At 44.8% G+C, this 19,106-nt stretch overlaps 1 protein-coding gene across 4 annotated transcripts in view; it reads left to right on the top strand.

Moving 5' to 3' along the window:
* LOC124776848 (serpin B3-like) overlaps positions 1–19,106 on the top strand; it is a 123,379-nt gene that overhangs the window by 15,245 nt on the left and 89,028 nt on the right. The window lies entirely within an intron of this gene.

Genomic DNA, 19,106 nt, shown 5'->3' with positions numbered 1-19,106 from the left:
ATAATGTTTATTCAGTAAATAAAATCTCAAATAAACGGAAAGTGGTCCTACCATATACTGTTAACATACAAACAAGAAACAACATTATGAAATGCAATAAAGTTGTGTTGAGAGCATCATGAGAATGGTAGCAGGATGTTTCTCTTTTCAACAGTGGTGCGAGCTAACACACGCCATCCAAGACACGTGAAAAGTAAGCCCATTTCGTGATCACAATACACGAAATATTGACCGGCTGAAAACAGCTCAAACATGATGATTTACAAATTGACTCACACAAGATAATGAGTAGAAACTCATCCCACATCCAATCTCAATTCTGTAATGCAGACGAAAGTTGAAGAGTCCCGTAGCAGCCATCACCACCCTGAAACTATTACCTACAAGATCAAATACGATTCGTTACCACAGGCGGGTCTACCTTCTTCCACCGCAAACGTGAAAGTGTCTTCTTCAAGATCTAAACGAAAACTGTCCAGAATTGCCCGCTGGAGTGCACCGATCGAAGGAAGCCTACCCCACTTGACTCCAATGGTGTTCCGCTATTGTCTGCTTCTCCATTGGCTGAAAGCCATCCTAAACAAAAATATGTCGTTCTTAAGTTCTAGAGACATGATTTGACTCAACTTAACTCACTTCCCACACTAAAGTAATACATTGCAAAAATATTTAAAGAAAGAAATATAATAAACTAGCGGTCGCAGCCGGCGGAAGTGGTCGAGCGGTTCTAGGCACTACAATCTGGAACCGAGCGACCGCTACGCTTGCAGGTTCGAATCCTGCCTCGGGCATGGATGTGTGTGGTGTCCTCAGGCTCGTAAGATTTAAGTAGTTCTAAGTTCTAGGGGACTGATGACCTCAGATGTTAGTCCCATAGCACTCAGAGCCATTTGAACCATTTTTTTAGCGGTCACACTCAGACTGTTCAGAATAATTACAAGAAAAGCTTTGTTCATAAATAAATAACCCAGAATTTTTGCACAAGTGAGCTCATTTTGTATCGTTTAAACAATTTTATGTGTGCTTGATGGAAGTGTCTCTTGGTTCTCTTTTCAACATTGGTGTCAGCTAGTACACGTTGTTGACCATTTCGTAAATTACCATGATTTTGCATAGGAATTGTAATCAACAGTTAAATAAATATCTGGCAGAAGTATTGGAAATGGTTCAAATGGCTCTGAGCGCTATGGGACTTAACATCTTAGGTCATGAGTCCCCTACACTTACAAGGGAACATCCCCATCGCACCCCCCTCAGATTTAGTTATAAGTTGGCACAGTGGATAGGCCTTGAAAAACTGAACACAGATCAATCGAGAAAACAGGAAGAAGTTGTGTGGAACTACGAAAAAATAAGCAAAATATACAAACTGGGTCGTCCATGCGTAAGATAGGCAATATTAAGGGTAATGTGATGCGAGGAGCGCCGTGGTCCCGTGGTTAGCGTGAACAGCTGTGGAACGAGAGGTCCTTGGTTCAAATCTGCCCTCGACTGAAAATTTTGCTTTCTTTATTTTCGTAAAGTTATGATCTGTCCGTTCGTTCATTGACGTCTCTGTTCACTGTAATAAGTTTAGTGTCTGTGTTTTGCCACCGCACCGCAAAACCGTGTGATTAGTTGACGAAAGGACGTGCCTCTCCAATGGGAACCGAAAACATTTGATCGCAAGGTCATAGGTCAACCGATTCCTCCACAGGAAAACACGTCTGATATATTCTATACAACACTGGTGACGGCATGTGCTTCACATGACAGGAATATGTTGTCGTCCCACCTAACTTGTACACTTGGCGAATGGGTAAAAAGATTCTTCTACCTTGCCCGATTTAGGTTTTCTTGTGGATGTGATAATCACTTCCAAAAAAGTGATGAAAACATAAGAGTTTGTCACATAAACTGCAACAAATGAATGAAACAGTTTCACAGTCGCACAGTTTTGCCTGTGCTCTATCAAAACATATGTTTTTAACGTTTTCAAATTTTTCCGTGTGTAGACCGTCAAATCCTGCATATGTCCAAGCAAATCTGAACATGTCCTGGAATTTTGGAGAGCGAAGTTGATTATGTGTGAGTGCCTGAACTTTGATAATTGTCTGAAAACAAAAAATTAAAATTTTCATTCGAGGGTAGACTTGAACCAAGGACCTCTCATTCCGCAGGTGTTCACGCTAACCACGGGACCACAGCGCTCCTGAGCTGAGATTGTCGTTGATGTTGCATATCATGCACATGGACTACTCAGTTTGTATATTTTGCTTATTTTTTTCATAGTTCCACACAACTTCTTCCTGTTTTCTCGATTGATCTGTGTTCAGTTTTTCAAGGCCTATCCACTGTGCCAACGTATAACTAAATCTGAGGGGGGTGCGATGGGGAGGTTCCCTTGTTAGAACTACTTAAACCTAACTAACCTAAGGACATCACACACATCCATTACCGAGGCCGGATTCGAACCTGCGACCGTAGCAGCAGCGCGATTCCGAACTAAAGCGCCTAGAACCGCTCGGCCACAGCGGCCGGCACAAAAGTAATGACATCTTCAATAAATAATTGTCTGACACTCCTCCAATGGTGGTGCACCGTCTCTTCTTCTAAAACTGTGACAGCTGTCCAAATCCCACGTAATGGATTTACCTACATCCGGCCCTTTGCTGACGCCTTTGCACCTGACGTCGCCTGGAGGAGTTGCTGCAGCTTGCTCGGCCACGGTGGTCTGGCTGAGCCGGCCGTGCCGCGTCCCTATCCATGGGCCTGCTAGATTTCAGCCACACAAACCCATTCACCTCATACCAATTCTAGGCGGCCTGTTAGCTCGGCTCCATACGCGTAACATTACTCATTGTAGTCAATAAAATTTTTCTGTGTTTGTGACCACACTGTGAATATGTAATACTACCGACGTTTCGGTCACTGATGCAAGTGACCTTCTTCAGGGTCACTTGCAACAGTGAGCGAAACGTCGGTAGTTTCACATATTGACAATGCGGTCACAAACACAGAAAAATTTTATTGACTGTGACAATGGCCGCGGAAGCCTACGTTTATAATTACTGATTGTGCCCCATAATGAGTAGATTGTGACAGCATTTTAAATTTTTAAATTCAGCCGACAATTATATGAAGTACTGAAAATCAATTTTTTTTTGCCCCTAGAAAGCGTTAGATAGGCAGCTTGTAAGTGGACATATGAACCGTGAAACAAGAGCATTGGATCACCAACCGGGTTAATCAGTTTGTAGTTTACTTAATGGTTTAGACTGCCGTGTTTAATAATTGTCGCCCAATGTATGCTGCAGTCTGGAATCTTCTGCAGCTTCCTCCGTGATGTTTGTAGCGTTACTACTCATCAGCATTTTACTTCAAACACTCTACCGACTGCAGGGCACCAACCCTAGCTGCTGACTGGTGCGAACTTTATAACCAAGGGGCTGTCAGTATGAAACCATGCTAAGTGCAGAATACCGTTTTAAATTAAAGTTGTGTTTTGCTAAATTACGCAGAAATACGAGTAATATTGAAAACAAGTTTTAGTTACAACTTCTTTTTCTTCGTCTCCCATTGTCTTATCCCACTTCTTCTCGGGTTTGGCATGTTCGTTTGGATTTGACTGTCTTACTGGTAGAGCGTGACCAGATGCCTATCCTGTCCCTCTCCTCAATCCCCCCCCCCCCCCCCTTCTTTCCAGGTGTCAATTAGTGTACGCCATTTTTCCGCATCTTGTCTTATGCCACGCGAAATGTTGCTGATAAGAAGGATAAAAATTGTTAAGTATGGGTTATACATACTTAGATCAATATCTGCTCACAAAATTTCATCATACGTGTATAACTTGCCCAGTAATCTGCAATCAAGCTGAGTTTAATATATAAAGGGTGGTCCATTCTCACGAAATAAGCATCAAACGAAAAAACTACAAAGAACGAAACTCGTCTAGCTTGAAGGAGGAAATCAGATGGCGCTATGGTTGGCCCGCTACATGGCGCTGCCACAGGTCAAACGGATATCAACTGCGTTTTTTTAAATAGGCACCCCCATTCTTTATTACATACTCGTGTAGTACGTAAAGAAATATGAATGTTTTATTTGGACCACTTTCGTCGCTTAGTGATAGATGGCGCTGTCATAGTCAGAAACGTATAAGTACGTGGTATCACGTAACATTCCGTCAGTGCGTACGGTATTTGATTCGTGATATATTACCCGTCTTAAAATGGACCGTTTACCAATTGCGGAAAAGGTCGATATCGTGTTGATGCATGGATATTGTGATCAAAATGCCCAACGGGATTGTGCTCTGTATGCTGCTCGGTATCCTGGACGACATCATCCAAGTGTCCGGGTCGTTCGCCGGACAGTTACGTTGTTTAAGGGAACAGGAAGTGTTCACCCACATACAAAACGTCAACCACGACCAGCAACAAATGATGATTGCCAAGTAGGTGTTTTAGCTGCTGTTGCGGCTGATCCGCACATCAGTAGCAGACAAACTGACCGAGAATCGGGAATCTCAAAAACGTCGGTTTTGAGAGTGCTACATAACATCGACTGCACCCGTACCATATTTCTATGCACCGGGAATTGCATGGCGACGACTTTGAACGTCGTTTACAGTTCTGCCACTGGGCACAAGAGAAATTACGGGACGATGGCAGATTTTTTGCACGGGTTCTATTTAGCGACGAAGCGCCATTCACCAACAGCGGTAACGTAAACCGGCATAATGTGCACTATTGGGCAACGAAAAATCCACGATGGCTGCGACAAGTGGAACATCAGTGAACTTGGCGGGTTAATGTATGGTACGGCATTATGGGAGGAAGGATAATTGACTCCCATTTTATTGATGGCAATCTAAATAGTGCAGTGTATGCTGATTTCCTGTGTAATGTTCTACCGATGTTACTACAATATGTTTCACTGCATGACAGAATGGCGGTGTACTTTCAACATGATGGATGTCCGGCACATAGCTCGCGTGCGGTTGAAGTGGTATTGAATAACATATTTCATGACAGATGGATTGGTCGTCGAAGCACGCACTTTCACCGGATCTAACGTCCCCGGATATCTTTCTGTGGGGAAAGTTGAAGGGTATTTGCTGTCGTGATCCACCGACAACGTCTGACAACATGCGTCAGCGCATTGTTAATGCATGTGCGAACATTACGGAAGGCGCACTACTCGCTGTTGAGAGGAATGTCGTTACACGTTTTGCCAAATGCATTGAAGTTGACGGACATAATTTTGAGCATTTATTGCATTAATGTGGTATTCACAGGTAATCACGTTGTAACAGCATGCGTTCTCAGAAATGATAAGTTCACAAAGGTACATGTATCACACTGGAATAACCGAAATAAAATGTTCAAACGTACCTACGTTCTGTATTTTAATTTAAAAAACCTACCTGTTACCAACTGTTCGTCTAAAATTGTGAGCCACATGTTTGTGAATCTTACAGCGCTATCTATCACAAAGCGAAGAAAGTGGTACAACTAAAACATTCGTATTTCTTTACATACTACACGAATATGTAATAAAAAATGGGGATTCCTATTTAAAAACTCAGTTGATATCCGTTCGACCTATGGCAGCGCCATCTAGCGGGCCAACCATAGCGCCATCTGGTTTCCCCCTTCAAGCTAGACAAGTTTCGTTCTTTGTTGTTTTTTGTTTGAGGCTTATTTCGTGAGATATTTGGCCCGGTCTCGATCAATGGACCACCCTGTAGATGTAAATTTAGATCGTTTCACACCGCCTAAAAATCACAAATTCTGAGTGTCAGTCAGCGTCTGTCTGAACCATATGATGACGATTCACTTGCTTCTCTTGCCGTTGGAGTACTATGTCCGTTTTTGGACCTATAATCCTTTTTAGGTACTTGAATTCTGTTTCATTTCTTGCATGATTTGCTGTCTGAGGTATACGAAAAACAGACCACCAATTATCACCATGTTCAGATCCTTACCTCGTTGAGGGAACTGTAGGTCTGTTCATAATTGTCGTAGTAAGCCATTTCACTAATCATAAGAGTCCAAAGCATACCATTTCCTCCAAGCGTATGCCCATTTATACAGCACGACGTTTCTGTGAGACTTTAGGTAGAGAATGCCTTTACCAATCACACAAAGTAGATAAAATAATCCTGGCTCTGGATGTTAATTTTTAAAGTATAATTTATTCATTGAAATGTGCTGAACATATCCAGATTAAACCCTTTATTATTATTTCACAATCAAATTACGTATTTTGCTTTTCGCATCAAAGCATCAACAATGACAGTCTGCTTATGTTCGTAATTTTCGGTTATATTTATTTAAATTCCTATCCACTCCCATTCCAAACCCCACCGAACTGCAGGGGGGTGAAGTGTCACAAATCAGCGTAACAACAATCGAAGAACAGAGAAAACCATGCAGCCGCTACCCGATGTGGGGCCTACCTCTGACTCCGGAGTCAGTGATAAGATAGCGAGCAACATGGACTGAAACAGTGATTTTCCAAAGTAAGCTCTTTGAAGCTGTGAGATCAGTGATGAAGAAATTTTCTTCCTGTAGTGTCTGTTAGTGAAACATTGTCGGCACTCAACAGTTGTAAACTACTCATTTCAGTTTCATATCTCGCAAGCCCTTCAGCTGGCTTCCCGACAGTATCGAGAAACTGGAGACTGCAAATTTGCCTCTGCAAGAGACTGTGGGGATAACTGAAGACGGAGTTCGGAAGGTCGGTGCTGTACCAATTAAAGTCGGTTATGTACACTGCTGGCCACCGTAAATGCAACACCCTGAAGGAAGCATCCGAATCAAGTGAAATTTACACCATGGGTTTGCAGCGATGAGATATGCAACTGATTAGAATTTCAGCGCAGACGCACATCACGCGCGCCTGTGGCGCCATCTCATAGCGCCATTTAAGGCTTGGCGATTTCGACGAGTGTACGTTCGGCACGTGTGTTTACCTTCTGGTTGTTTCACAAGACGATCAGTTATGCCTCGTAGACGACAGCGAACATCGTTTGATCAAGTATCCGAGTTCGAAAGAGGAAGGATAGTGGCTTACCGAGACTGTGGATTACCATACAGAGAAATCGCTAGTCATGTTGGACGAAACCAAACAACTGTAATGCGGATATATGACCGTTGGATGCATGAGGGTACGACGGACCGACGTGGTCGATCGCATTCACCTCGGTGCACCACTGCACGTGCTGATAGGCAAATTGTGCGCATGGCAGTGACGGATCGCTCAGTGACATCCCGAACCATAGCACAGCACATTGCGTCTGTAACGCATCATCCAGTGTCTGCGCGTACCATTCGACGCCGTTTACAGCAGAGTGGTCTGTCCGCAAGACGTCCATTGCTTCGTCTACCATTGACGCAGAACCACAGGCGCCTCCGTCGCCAATGGTGTGATGACAGACGAATGTGGGCGGCAGAATGGAATGACGTTGTCTTTACTGACGAGGCACGCTTCTTTCTGCAGCACCACGATGGTCGGATTCGAGTGTGGAGACACCGTGGAGAGAGGATGCTGGACAGCTGCATTATGCACCACCACACTGGTCTTGCACCGGGTATTATGGTATGGGGCGGTATTGGATATTACTCTCGCACGCCTCTAGTACGCATTGCCGGTACTTTAAATAGCCGGCGCTACATATCCGAGGTGCTGGAGCCAGTTGTCCTTCCTTACCTTCAGGGCTCGGCCACAGCCATATTTCAACAGGATAATGCGCGACCACACGTGGCACGCATTGTCCAAAGGTTCTCCGTCAATAAGAAGATTGAATTTCTTCCCTGGCCGGCTCGCTCTCCGGGTCTTTCGCCGATAGAAAACATGTGGTCCATGGTTGCTCAACGAGTGACCTAGATTAGATCCCCAGGTGCCACACCAGATGATCTTTGGCAACGTGTGGAAGCTGCTTGGGCTGCTGTACCCCAGGAACACATCCAACGTCTCTTTGACTCAATGCCGAGACATGTGGCAGCGGTGATCTCCAACAATGGCGGCTTCTCTGGCTACTGATTCTGGCAGGAACCACATGTCACAGACGTCTATAAACGTAATCATTTGATACTTGGTCAACACGTTATCTACAAAATAAATTGTGTTGTGCTACCTCTTGTCTTTCTTGGTGTTGCATTTACGGTGGCCAGCAGTGTAGTTTCCAGGGAACTGCAATCCGTTGTAGTGTCCTGCGAGGAGATCTGGATAGAAGCTGACGCTGTCTCCACTTGTGAAGTGGCTCGCCCAACCCGTAGATCTGGTGCCTGAGAATACAAGCTGTAATATTTTCAGATAAGCAAATTCGGTGGGGAAAAGGACGAGGAACTCTGAATAATAAGTGACACTGAACACCGAAGTAGAATTGCAAACTACTGTCGAATCGCACGAGGCACTAACACGTGGACTATGTTGGGCAATACTGCATGTCCCGGGGACCGAGTCCCGCAGCGCCAGCGTCTGAGGCAGACTGAGATCGGAATCGTAATCCGCAGTAGCGCCGGCGGCGCCGCTTATGGAGGCTCGCATGACGCGCCTCCCACGCGATCACGCGCTGTCCTCCTGACCTTGGCTCTCTCCAGAAGCTTACATGGTGCTGGTCACGTAGCCCACACCACACTTACCACAAAACGCGGTTCCTCCTGCTTCCTAGAGCCCCTGCTTATGTTAGGTTACTCCTTTACTGGCAACCATGTGCAACTTTATACCCTTAGCTATACACTCAACAATACTCCACGCTACTCATTCGCGACACATACGCGACACCGTGTTGAGTAACATCCCTGGATATTCAAATCTCGTTACTTTGTCTCTCTTATTTAATGGTGAAATTGTAGAATCCCTTGAAAATATTATTCCTAGCTCAATGCCTCTGTACAAATATACACCGTAGATTTTAATATTTTCAACATTTCGCGGCCCTACATCTACATCTACATGTCTACTCTGCAATTCACATTTAAGTGCTTGGCAGAGGGTTCATCGAACCACAATCATATTATCTCTCTACCATTCCACTCCCGAACAGCGCGCGGGAAAAGCGAACATCTAAACCTTTCTGTTAGAGCTCTGATTTCTCTTATTTTATTTTGATGATCATTCCTACCTATGTAGGTTGGGCTCAACAAAATATTTTCGCATTCGGAAGAAAAAGTTGGTGACTGAAATTTCGTAAATAGATCTCGCCGCGACGAAAAACGTCTTTGCTTTAATGACTTCCATCCCAACTCGCGTATCATATCTACCACACTCTCTCCCCTATTACGTGATAATACAAAACGAGCTGCCCTTTTTTGCACCCTTTCGATGTCCTCCGTCAATCCCACCTCGTAAGGATCCCACACCGCGCAGCAATATTCTAACAGAGGACGAACGAGTGTAGTGTAAGCTGTCTCTTTAGTGGACTTGTTGCATCTTCTAAGTGTCCTGCCAATGAAACGCAACCTTTGGCTCGCCTTCCCCACAATATTATCTATGTGGTCTTTCCAACTGAAGTTGTTCGTAATTTTAACACCCAGGTATTTAGTTGAATTGACAGGCTTGAGAATTGTACTATTTATCGAGTAATCGAATTCCAACGGATTTCTTTTGGAACTCATGTGGATCACCTCACACTTTGCGTTATTTATCTTTAACTGCCACCTACCACTGCCACCAGCAACTGTATAAATATTAAACTAACAACAGCCTCAGTCATAATGTTTACCTAGATTTACATAGGTTTCAGTTGGGATAACCCAACCTTCTTCACTTTTGACGTCCAACAAATAGTTACAAATGTTAAGACAGTCGACATATCTTTGTTCCTTACAGGATGACGTATACGTCAATTTCGTTAGCCGCACCTGGTTATTCAAAAAGAAGAAAAATTAAGTTTAGGAGTACATGTTGGTACCAATCTTAACAAGTACGCATGACAAACTATCGCGCATGCGCTCTCGAGGCTATAGCCAGTTCCAGTACAACATCCGTTGCTACCGTACTGCGGTTGCGAAGTGGGGCCGAAGCTGTTTCCCAGATAAGTTATTGCAATATGACGATGTATTACTATAATATAGTTTTTAGTTTTTGACGTTGTCCATTATGGACAAATCGTAGTTCCTTTTATTCTGAAGAAGGCTGTGTTATCCCAAATGAAACCTAGGTAAATCTAGGTACACATTGCAACTGAGGCTGTTGTTGATTTAAAATTAATATACCGTAGACTTCTTGCGAAGTTCATCGATTCCCTGTTTACAAAAACATGTTGTCAGACAGGAGATTGAGGATGGCGACAGAACATTTGGAGAAATATATTATAACTAAATGTGCAGCCCATTCCAACGCGATTTAAATGTTTGGGTGGAAGACACTTGCGCTTCCGTACTCTGTTGCAGATTGAACTGATTAAGAACTAACACAGATATTTGACTGGCATACTTCTGAACTTATATTTTACAGCAAAAAAATAAAATTTTGGATTTTACATATAATTGCTTCAATTCATATTTATTTATATCTTTCACCAATTTTGGTGACGTACGAGGGTTGAAACTTAAATAGTGGCAACTATTTATTCACAACCAATACAAAAGAGTTACATGTTTGCACCTGTTACTGTTCTTCAAAGTAGACACCAGCGTTGTGTAGAACCCGTGGAAGGCGTAGTATACCGTTAGCAGAGCCTGTGCTGCTGTTGGTGCGAATGGAGTGGGCTAAAGTTACGGTGATTGTCGTGTACGACTGTGAAGGTGTACTCCTAACGCATTACGTTCCTCCACGGCAGACCGTCAATGCACAGTATTACTGTTCGTTTTTGGTGCATCACCTGCGACCGGCTTTGCGAAAGAGGCGGCGACACTTTCTGCGCAAACCACCCATCATTTTGCACGACAATGCGCGGGCGCATACAGCGCAAGCTGTGGCTGCTCTGTTCGGTCGATGGGACTGGGAAGTACTGTACCATCCACCATACTCCCCGGACTTAAGTCCTTGTGACTTTGATTTGATTCCGAAGACGAAGGAGCCACTTCTGTTCCAGAGATTCGACAGGCCGTAGACCGCTCCATTCGCACCATCAACAGAACAGCCTCTGCTAACGGTATACTACGCATTCCACATCGCTGGCAACGGGTTCTACACAACGCTGGTGACTACTTTGAAGGACAGTAAGAGTTGCAAACATGTAACTGTTTTGTATCGGTTGTGAATAAATAGTTGCCACTAATTAAGTTCCAACTATCGTATTTAAGTATATATTTCTTAATTTGATATTAAGTAAAATAATGTACAACTGTAACAGAGAAAAGAAAGCACGATTGAAATGAGGATTTAGAGCGTTAAAACACCACTTTAAACAAGTAATAAGATCTGAGTACCAAAACACGGCAGATGCCAATTATATACTTTGGGACATTCAAAGGTTACAGGAGAATGCAATTAAAAAGCTGTTGTGGTTGAACTTTGCAGTCCACAGCTTGTGGTCGTGCGTTCTCGCTTCCCGCGCCCGGGTTCCCGGGTTCGATTCCCGGCGGGGTCAGGGATTTTCTCTGCCTCGAGATGACTGGGTGTTGTGTGATGTCCTTAGGTTAGTTAGGTTTAAGTAGTTCTAAGTTCTAGGGGACTGATGACCATAGATGTTAAGTCCCATAGTGCTCAGAGCCATTTTTAAACTTTGCAGAAATTATGTTCTGTTTTGGGCCTCCCGAAAGTAGCATACAGACTTAACCCAAGAAAAACAAGCAATGTTTATAAGAAGTCCACAGGTGAGGTGATAAATTCAAACATTTAACGCAGCATTCAGTTATTATCATACGACACAGAGGGAGAAAAGGCACATTATATGACTCACAATAAATGATATTGATAAACACACACATGAAATATTAACTGTGGCAGGCGGTAGTAAAGGAATGTGCAGTGCCTGTTTCCCCGTGGGATCCGAGAGAACATTAGCATGAAGTTCTAACGAAATATTTTTTTCTATGATAGTCGTGGTGCAACAGTTTCATTACCCTCGATGTTTTGTGCCTGCTTCAACCACTTACTCAAACTTCACAGAGGAAGACTGCACTGTAGTTCCTTCTCTAGATTGTCGCACAGATGACAAAATGGTAGATATCGAAATAAACGACAGAGGCACAGAGAAACAATTAAAATCGCTCAAAAGAGGAAAGGCCGCTGGACCTGATGGGATACCAGTTCGATTTTACACTGAGTAAGCGAAGGAACTTGCCCCCCCTTCTTGCAGCGGTGTACCGTAGGTCTCTAGAAGAGCATAGCGTTCCAAAGGATTGGAAAAGAGCACAGGCCATCCCCATTTTCAAGAAGGGACGTCGAACAGATGTGCAGAAGTATAGACCTATATCTCTAACGTCGATCAGTAGTAGAATTTTGGAACACGTATTATCTTCGAGTATAATGACTTTTCTGGAGACTAGAAATCTACTCTGTAGGAATCAGCATGGTTTTCGAAAAAGACGGTCGTGTGAAACCCAGGTCGCGCTATTCGTCCACGAGACTCAGAGGGCCATAGACACGGGTTCACAGGTAGATGCCGTGTTTCTTGACTTCCGCAAGGCGTTCGATACAGTTCCCCACAGTCGTTTAATGAACAAAGTAAGAGCATATGGACTATCAGACCAATTGTGAGATTGGATTGAAGAGTTCCTATATAACGGAACGCAGCATGCCATTCTCAATGGAGAGAAGTCTTCCGAAGTAAGAGTGATTTCAGGTGTGCCACAGGGGAGTGTCATAGGACCGTTGCTATTCACAATATACATAAATGACCTTGTGGATGACATCGGAAGTTCACTGAGGCTTTTTGCGGATGATTCTGTGGTGTATCGAGAGGTTGTAACAATGGAAAATTGTACTGAAATGCAGGAGGATCTGCAGCGAATTGACGCATGGTGCAGAGAATGGCAATTGAATCTCAATGTAGACAAGTGTAATGTGCTGCGAATACATAGAAGGAAAGATCCCTTATCATTTAGCTACAAAATAGCAGGTCAACAACTGGAAGCAGTTACTTCCATAAACTATCTGGGATTACGCGTTAGGGGTGATTTAAAATGGAATGATCATATAAAGTTGATCGTCGGTAAAGCAGATGCCAGACTGAGGTTCATTGGAAGAATCCTAAGGAAATGCAATCCGAAAACAGAGGAAGTAGGTTACAGTACGCTTGTTCGCCCACTGCTTGAATACTGCTCAGCAGTGTGGGATCCGTACCAGATAGGGGTGATAGAAGAGATAGAGAAGATCCAACAGAGCAGCGCGCTTCGTTACAGGATCATTTAGTAATCGCGAAAGCGTTACGGAGATGATAGATAAACTCCAGTGGAAGACTGCACCAGAGACGCTCAGTAGCTCGGTACGGGCTTTTGTTAAAGTTTCGAGAACATACCTTCACCGAAGAGTCACGCGGTATATTGCTCCCTCCTACGTATATCTCACGAAGAGACCATGAGGATAAAATCAGAGAGATTAGAGCCCACACAGAAGCATACCGACAATCCTTCTTTCCACGAACAATACGAGACTGGAATAGAAGGGAGAACCGATAGAGGTACTCAGGGTACCCTCCGCCACACACCGTCAGGTGGCTTGCGGAGTATGGATGTAGATGTAGAAGGCGCATATCGAAGTTAACAGTCATGCCTAGACTGCAAGAAGCGCACCGGGAGCAGAAGGCGTACAGCAGGACTTTCCCACTCGGCCACAATATGAAATCGTTTGCCAAGGTTGCGGCTATAGCTATCACCGGTGAAGATGTGCCAACTCACTCCAGCACCACGGCTCACCCCGCGAGCTCTACCGATCTGCTTAGTGGTCGTAGCGCCATCTGCCCTCTATAGGGGCGTGAGAGGCGAACACGTTCTTGTGAATTACGCAAAGATACACTAAGACACACTATCGCTCTCTTACACTCGCACTGGAAAGTATCACTGACATGACTGCACTAGTAAATATATCGTGTCGGGGAGACCGGGTCTCACGAGAAAAACGGGCCCTGCAACGAACTTGTGACGTCACACTAGTCGGCTTGTCCGCCACACTTCGCGAACGACGGGCGCCCTGTGGGGCCAACGGGAAATCAATAGCTAATTGAAAAGATAACGACTCAGCGTCCTAACTTTGTCATGGGCTACTGAGAGTTTACATGCATTTAAACTCGTAGTCAAGAATTATTAAGCTCGTCTGAAATTCTCACGTGCTCCCCGCCAGAGATGGCTGTTGGCAGTGTCACCTGGTGTGACGTAGGCGCCAGGGCCTGTGACTCTCGTTGGGCCTCGGGGGAAATCTTTGCTCTTGGGACCTACGTTTAATAAGATTATTTGCGTCTTTCACTATCGTGCAGTCCCTCTATTGTGTGTACCTAAAATAGACACTGAAGAGCCAAAGAAACTGGTGTACCTAACTAATATGGCAACAGTATTGCCGCAGTAGATACACCGGTTCCTGTGAGATCACCGAAGTTAAGCGCTGATGCCAATTGGGGAGCTACTCGACCAAATAGTAGCGGCTTCGGTTAAAAATACCATCATAACGACCGGAAGAGTGGTGTGCTGACCCCACGCCCATCCTATCCGCATCCTCCACTGAGGATGACACGGCGGTCGGATGGTCCCGTTAGGCCACTCGTGGCCCGAAGACGGAAAGTACCTGCCTAATATCGCATAGGGCCCCCACGAGCACACAGAAGCGCTGCAACACGAGGTGGCATGGTCCCAACTAATGTCTTAAGTAGCGCTGGAGGGAACTGTCACATGAATCCTGCAGGTCTTTCCATAAATCCGTAAGAGTACGAGTCGGTGGACATCTCTTCTGAACAGCAAGTTGCAAGCCATCCCAGATATTCTCAATAATGTTCATGTCTGGGGAGTTTGGTGGCCAGAGGAAGTGTTTAAACGCAGAAGACTGTTCCTGGAGCTACTCTGTAACAATTCTGGAAATGTGAGGTGACGCATTGTCTTGCTGGAATTTCCCAAGTCCGTCGGAATGCACAATTGATATGAGTGGATCCAGGTGATCAGACACGGTGCCTACGTACGAGTCACCTGTCAGGGTCGCATCTAGACGTATCAGGAGCCCAATATCATTCCATCTACACAAGCCCACAGCTTTACAGAGTCTCCACCAGCTTGAATAGTCCTCTGCTGACATGCAGGGTCCGCTTCGTCATGAGGAGACACAATTCTCTTGAGTGGCAAGGCGTGCAGTCTCCACGGAAGAACCTTGTCCTGCAGGCGCTGCAACATCCGCATCCGGGTTACACTAATCGTGGCCCATGCAGTTGAGCCATACGTCAGGGCAGGCAGGAGAACTTCTCGGCAGATGCGGAGCTTGGTATGCAGATTAAGTTCCCTACTGTGGAAGAGGGGGTACAAAGCCCCGGTCAGCCTTTGCCCCTTATTGGTCACATACTCTGTATGACAGTGGAGTAGTAACATACGATCCATCTGGACCCATTGAGAGGTGGTCGTCGGGGACCAGGGCACTGCATGTCTGCAATCGAAATATTGTGGAGGCAGACTGGGCGCCGTTTGGTGAAATAGACTGCCGTAGTTTTGGCGGCAGTGAGAGCTATTTTGTTTGTCCGGCACCAGGTGATTGTGGGGACCACTTGTCGCTGGAGGCGGACGACGACGGCGTCATTGATACGGCCAGTGGTATACAGGGTGTCCCATTGTTCGTGACCGGCCCAAATATCTCACGAAATAAGCGTCAAACGAAAAAAACTACAAAGAACGATAATTGTCTAGCTCGAAGGGGGAAACCAGATGGCGCTGCCATAGATAAAACGGATATCAACTGCGGTTTTTTTAAAATAGGAACCCCCATTTTTCTTACATATTCGTGTAGTACGTAAAGAAATATGAATGTTTTAGTTGGACCACTATTTTCACTTTGTGACAGATGACGCTGTAATAGTCACAAACATATGGCTCACAATTTTAGACGAACAGTTGGTAACAGGAAGGTTTTTTAAATTAAAATACAGAACGTAGGTTGTAACACCTCCGATTTATGTAGCCCGCTCGATCGGGATCTGATAGCAGCCCAAATAAATATTAATTAATGTGACCGTGTACCTAATGGGGCTGGCAATCGGATTTGACTGCAACGGAGTTGTTACGTTCCATTTTGTCCTTCTCAATTGCTGTAATAATGAAATGTCCGGTGACAAAAAGGAACGCCAACACAGCTTCACTAATCAAGAACCTATATTCGTCTCAAAAACACAAAAAGAAGGAGACAGCCACTGCCTTCGTCATACATATTTAATAACGGCTAATCTCAGCACAGGCTTCCTCGCTATTCATTATTGTCACACGCAAATTGAATCACTGCAATCCAACACTGCAATCCAAATGATGCCGGCGCGGTAGACGCGAAACCACAAATATCGGCACAGAAATATCACTGATCACTCTCGTAATTATACTTTTTCACTTTCCCGTATTATTCTAACACAAAGGGGTTAAACCGCGGCGATGGCCACTCCCTTTGTCGGTAAAGCCTTGCATTACAGCAACAGGCCTCCACACCGCTCGGCCCGCAACCTGGGAACTGACTCAACTCTACACTCGCTCTCGCAACACGACACTATCGATTGTTTGCCCTATCGACCTGTGCCGAGTGCAAACTTATAGTAAGGGCCTACGGACCCCTTACAAGGTCCGTTAGAACATTTTATTTCTGTTGTTCCAATGTGATACATGTAACTTTATGAACTTATAATTTCTGAGAACGCATGCTGTTACAGCGTTATTACCTGTAAATACCACATTAATGCAAGAAATGCTCAAAATGATGTCCGTCAACCTTAATGCATTTGGCAATACGTGTAACGACATTCCTCTCAACAGCGAGTAGTTCGCCTTCCGTAATGTTCGCACATGCATTGACAATGCGCTGACGCATGTTGTCAGGCGTTGTCGGTGGATCACGATAGCAAATATTCTTCAACTTTCCCCACAGAAAGAAATCCGGGGACGTCAGATCCGGTGAACGTGCGGGCCATGGTATGGTGCTTCGATGACCAATGCACCTGTCATGAAATATGCTATTCAGTACCGCTTCAACCGCACGCGAGCTATGTGCCGGACATCCATCATGTTGGAAGTACATCGCCATTCTGTCATGCAGTGAAACATCTTGTAGTAACATCGGTAGAACATTACGTAGGAAATCAGCATACATTGCACCATTTAGATTGCCATCGATAAAATGGGGCCAATTATCCTCCTTCCCATAATGCCGCACCATACATTAACCCGCCAGGGTCGCTGATGTTCCACTTGTCGCAGACATCGTGGATTTTCCGTTGCCCAATAGTGCATATTATGCCGGTTTACGTTACCGCTGTTGGTGAATGACGCTTCGTCGCTAAATAGAACGCGTGCAAAAAATCTGCCATCGTCCCGTAATTACCCTTGTGCCCAGTGGCAGAACTGTACACGACGTTCAAAGTCGTCGCCATGCAATTCCTGGTACATAGAAATATGGTACGGGTGCAATCGATGTTGATGTAGCATTCTCAACATCGGCGTTTTTGAAATTCCCGATCTCGCGCAACTGGTCTGCTACTGATGTGCGGATTAGCGCGACAGCAGCTAAAACACCTACTTGGGCATCATCATTTGTTGCAGGTCGTGGCTGACGTTTCACATGTGGCTGAACACTTCCTGTTTCCTTAAATAACGTATCTATCCGGCGAACGGTCCGGACACTTCGATGATGTCGTCCAGGATATCGAGCAGCATACGTAGCACACGCCCGTTGGGCATTTTGATCATAATAGCCATACATCAAAACGATATCGACCTTTTCCGCAATTGGTAAACGGTCCTTTTTAACAGGGGTAATGTATCACGAAGCAAATACCGTCCGCACTGGCGGAATGTTGTGACGGAATGTTTGTGACGATTACAGCGCCATCTATCACAAAGCGAAAAAAAGTGGTCCAACTAAAACATTCATATTTCTTTACTTATTACACGAATATATAATAAAAATGGGGTTCCTATTTAAAAAAACGCAGTTGATATCCGTTTGACCTTTGGCAGCGCCATGTAGCGGGCCAACCACAGCGCCTTCTGGTTTCCCCCTTCAAGCTAGACGAGTTTCGTTCTTTGTAGTTTTTTCGTTTGGTGCTTATTTCGTGAGATATTTGGCCCGGTCACTATCAATGGACCACCCTGTGTAGTGCTGTGTCGTCAGCAAGTCCGCTAGGCCCTTCTTGTCTTATATAGACATTACCGACCGCAGCGCCGTATTCTGCCTGTTAACATATCTCTGTATTTGAATACGCATGCCTGTACCAGTTTCTTTGGCGCTTCAGTGTATTTCAGAGATGTCCCACTGAAGAAGACAGATGACTCAAAGACATTCTCCTAAACGGTAGCCAACAGGGTGGTAACATCAGCATGCGGCTTTCAGAGAACAGGTTAACGTTTAACTGCGTCAAAACACAATACAACCTGCATGAAATTTTTACTCTACAGCGGAATGTGCATTGATATCAAACTGTCTGGCAGACGAGATACTGGCGGAAGTAGAGCTGTAAGGACGAGTCCCTGTGTTGTACTTGGTAGCTCAGTCGGTAGAGCATGTGTCCTTGAAAGGCAAAGATCGGGAGTTCGAATCTCGGTCCCGCATATTGTTTTAGTCTGCCCGGAAGTTTCACAACAGAAACAGTTCCTTACGCGAATATCTTGCAAAAGTTAAACTTTTTTACCCGAAGGTAGTTAATAAGTGAAGTCGACCATTTTAAACTACTAGGTGGAAGACTTTCTTGGTAGTATCACGTTCAAGATCTTGTCCAGAAACTGAATGCTGCAGTCTTCACTTTGAGAGTTATCTCCACTGTCTCTGACGCAGAAACTGTGTTGTTCACTTTTCTTACTTCCAGTTTATGATCTCATATGATGTCATTCCTTGCGCCTACTCCGTGCACTCACCATGAATATCCTAAGCTCAGAAAAGGTGGTCACACTGACCTGCGGTGTCAGTTCGCGACCATCGTGTTGGCTGTTGTTCATGTGTCTCGGAATTCCAACTCTGCCGTTCCTGTACATACGTTGCATGATGGGATTTGTTGTTGGCAGCAC

Source organism: Schistocerca piceifrons, chromosome 2 (assembly GCF_021461385.2).
Source record: "Schistocerca piceifrons isolate TAMUIC-IGC-003096 chromosome 2, iqSchPice1.1, whole genome shotgun sequence".
Lineage (NCBI taxonomy): Eukaryota > Metazoa > Arthropoda > Insecta > Orthoptera > Acrididae > Schistocerca > Schistocerca piceifrons.
This window is presented reverse-complemented; position numbering and strand designations above follow the sequence as displayed.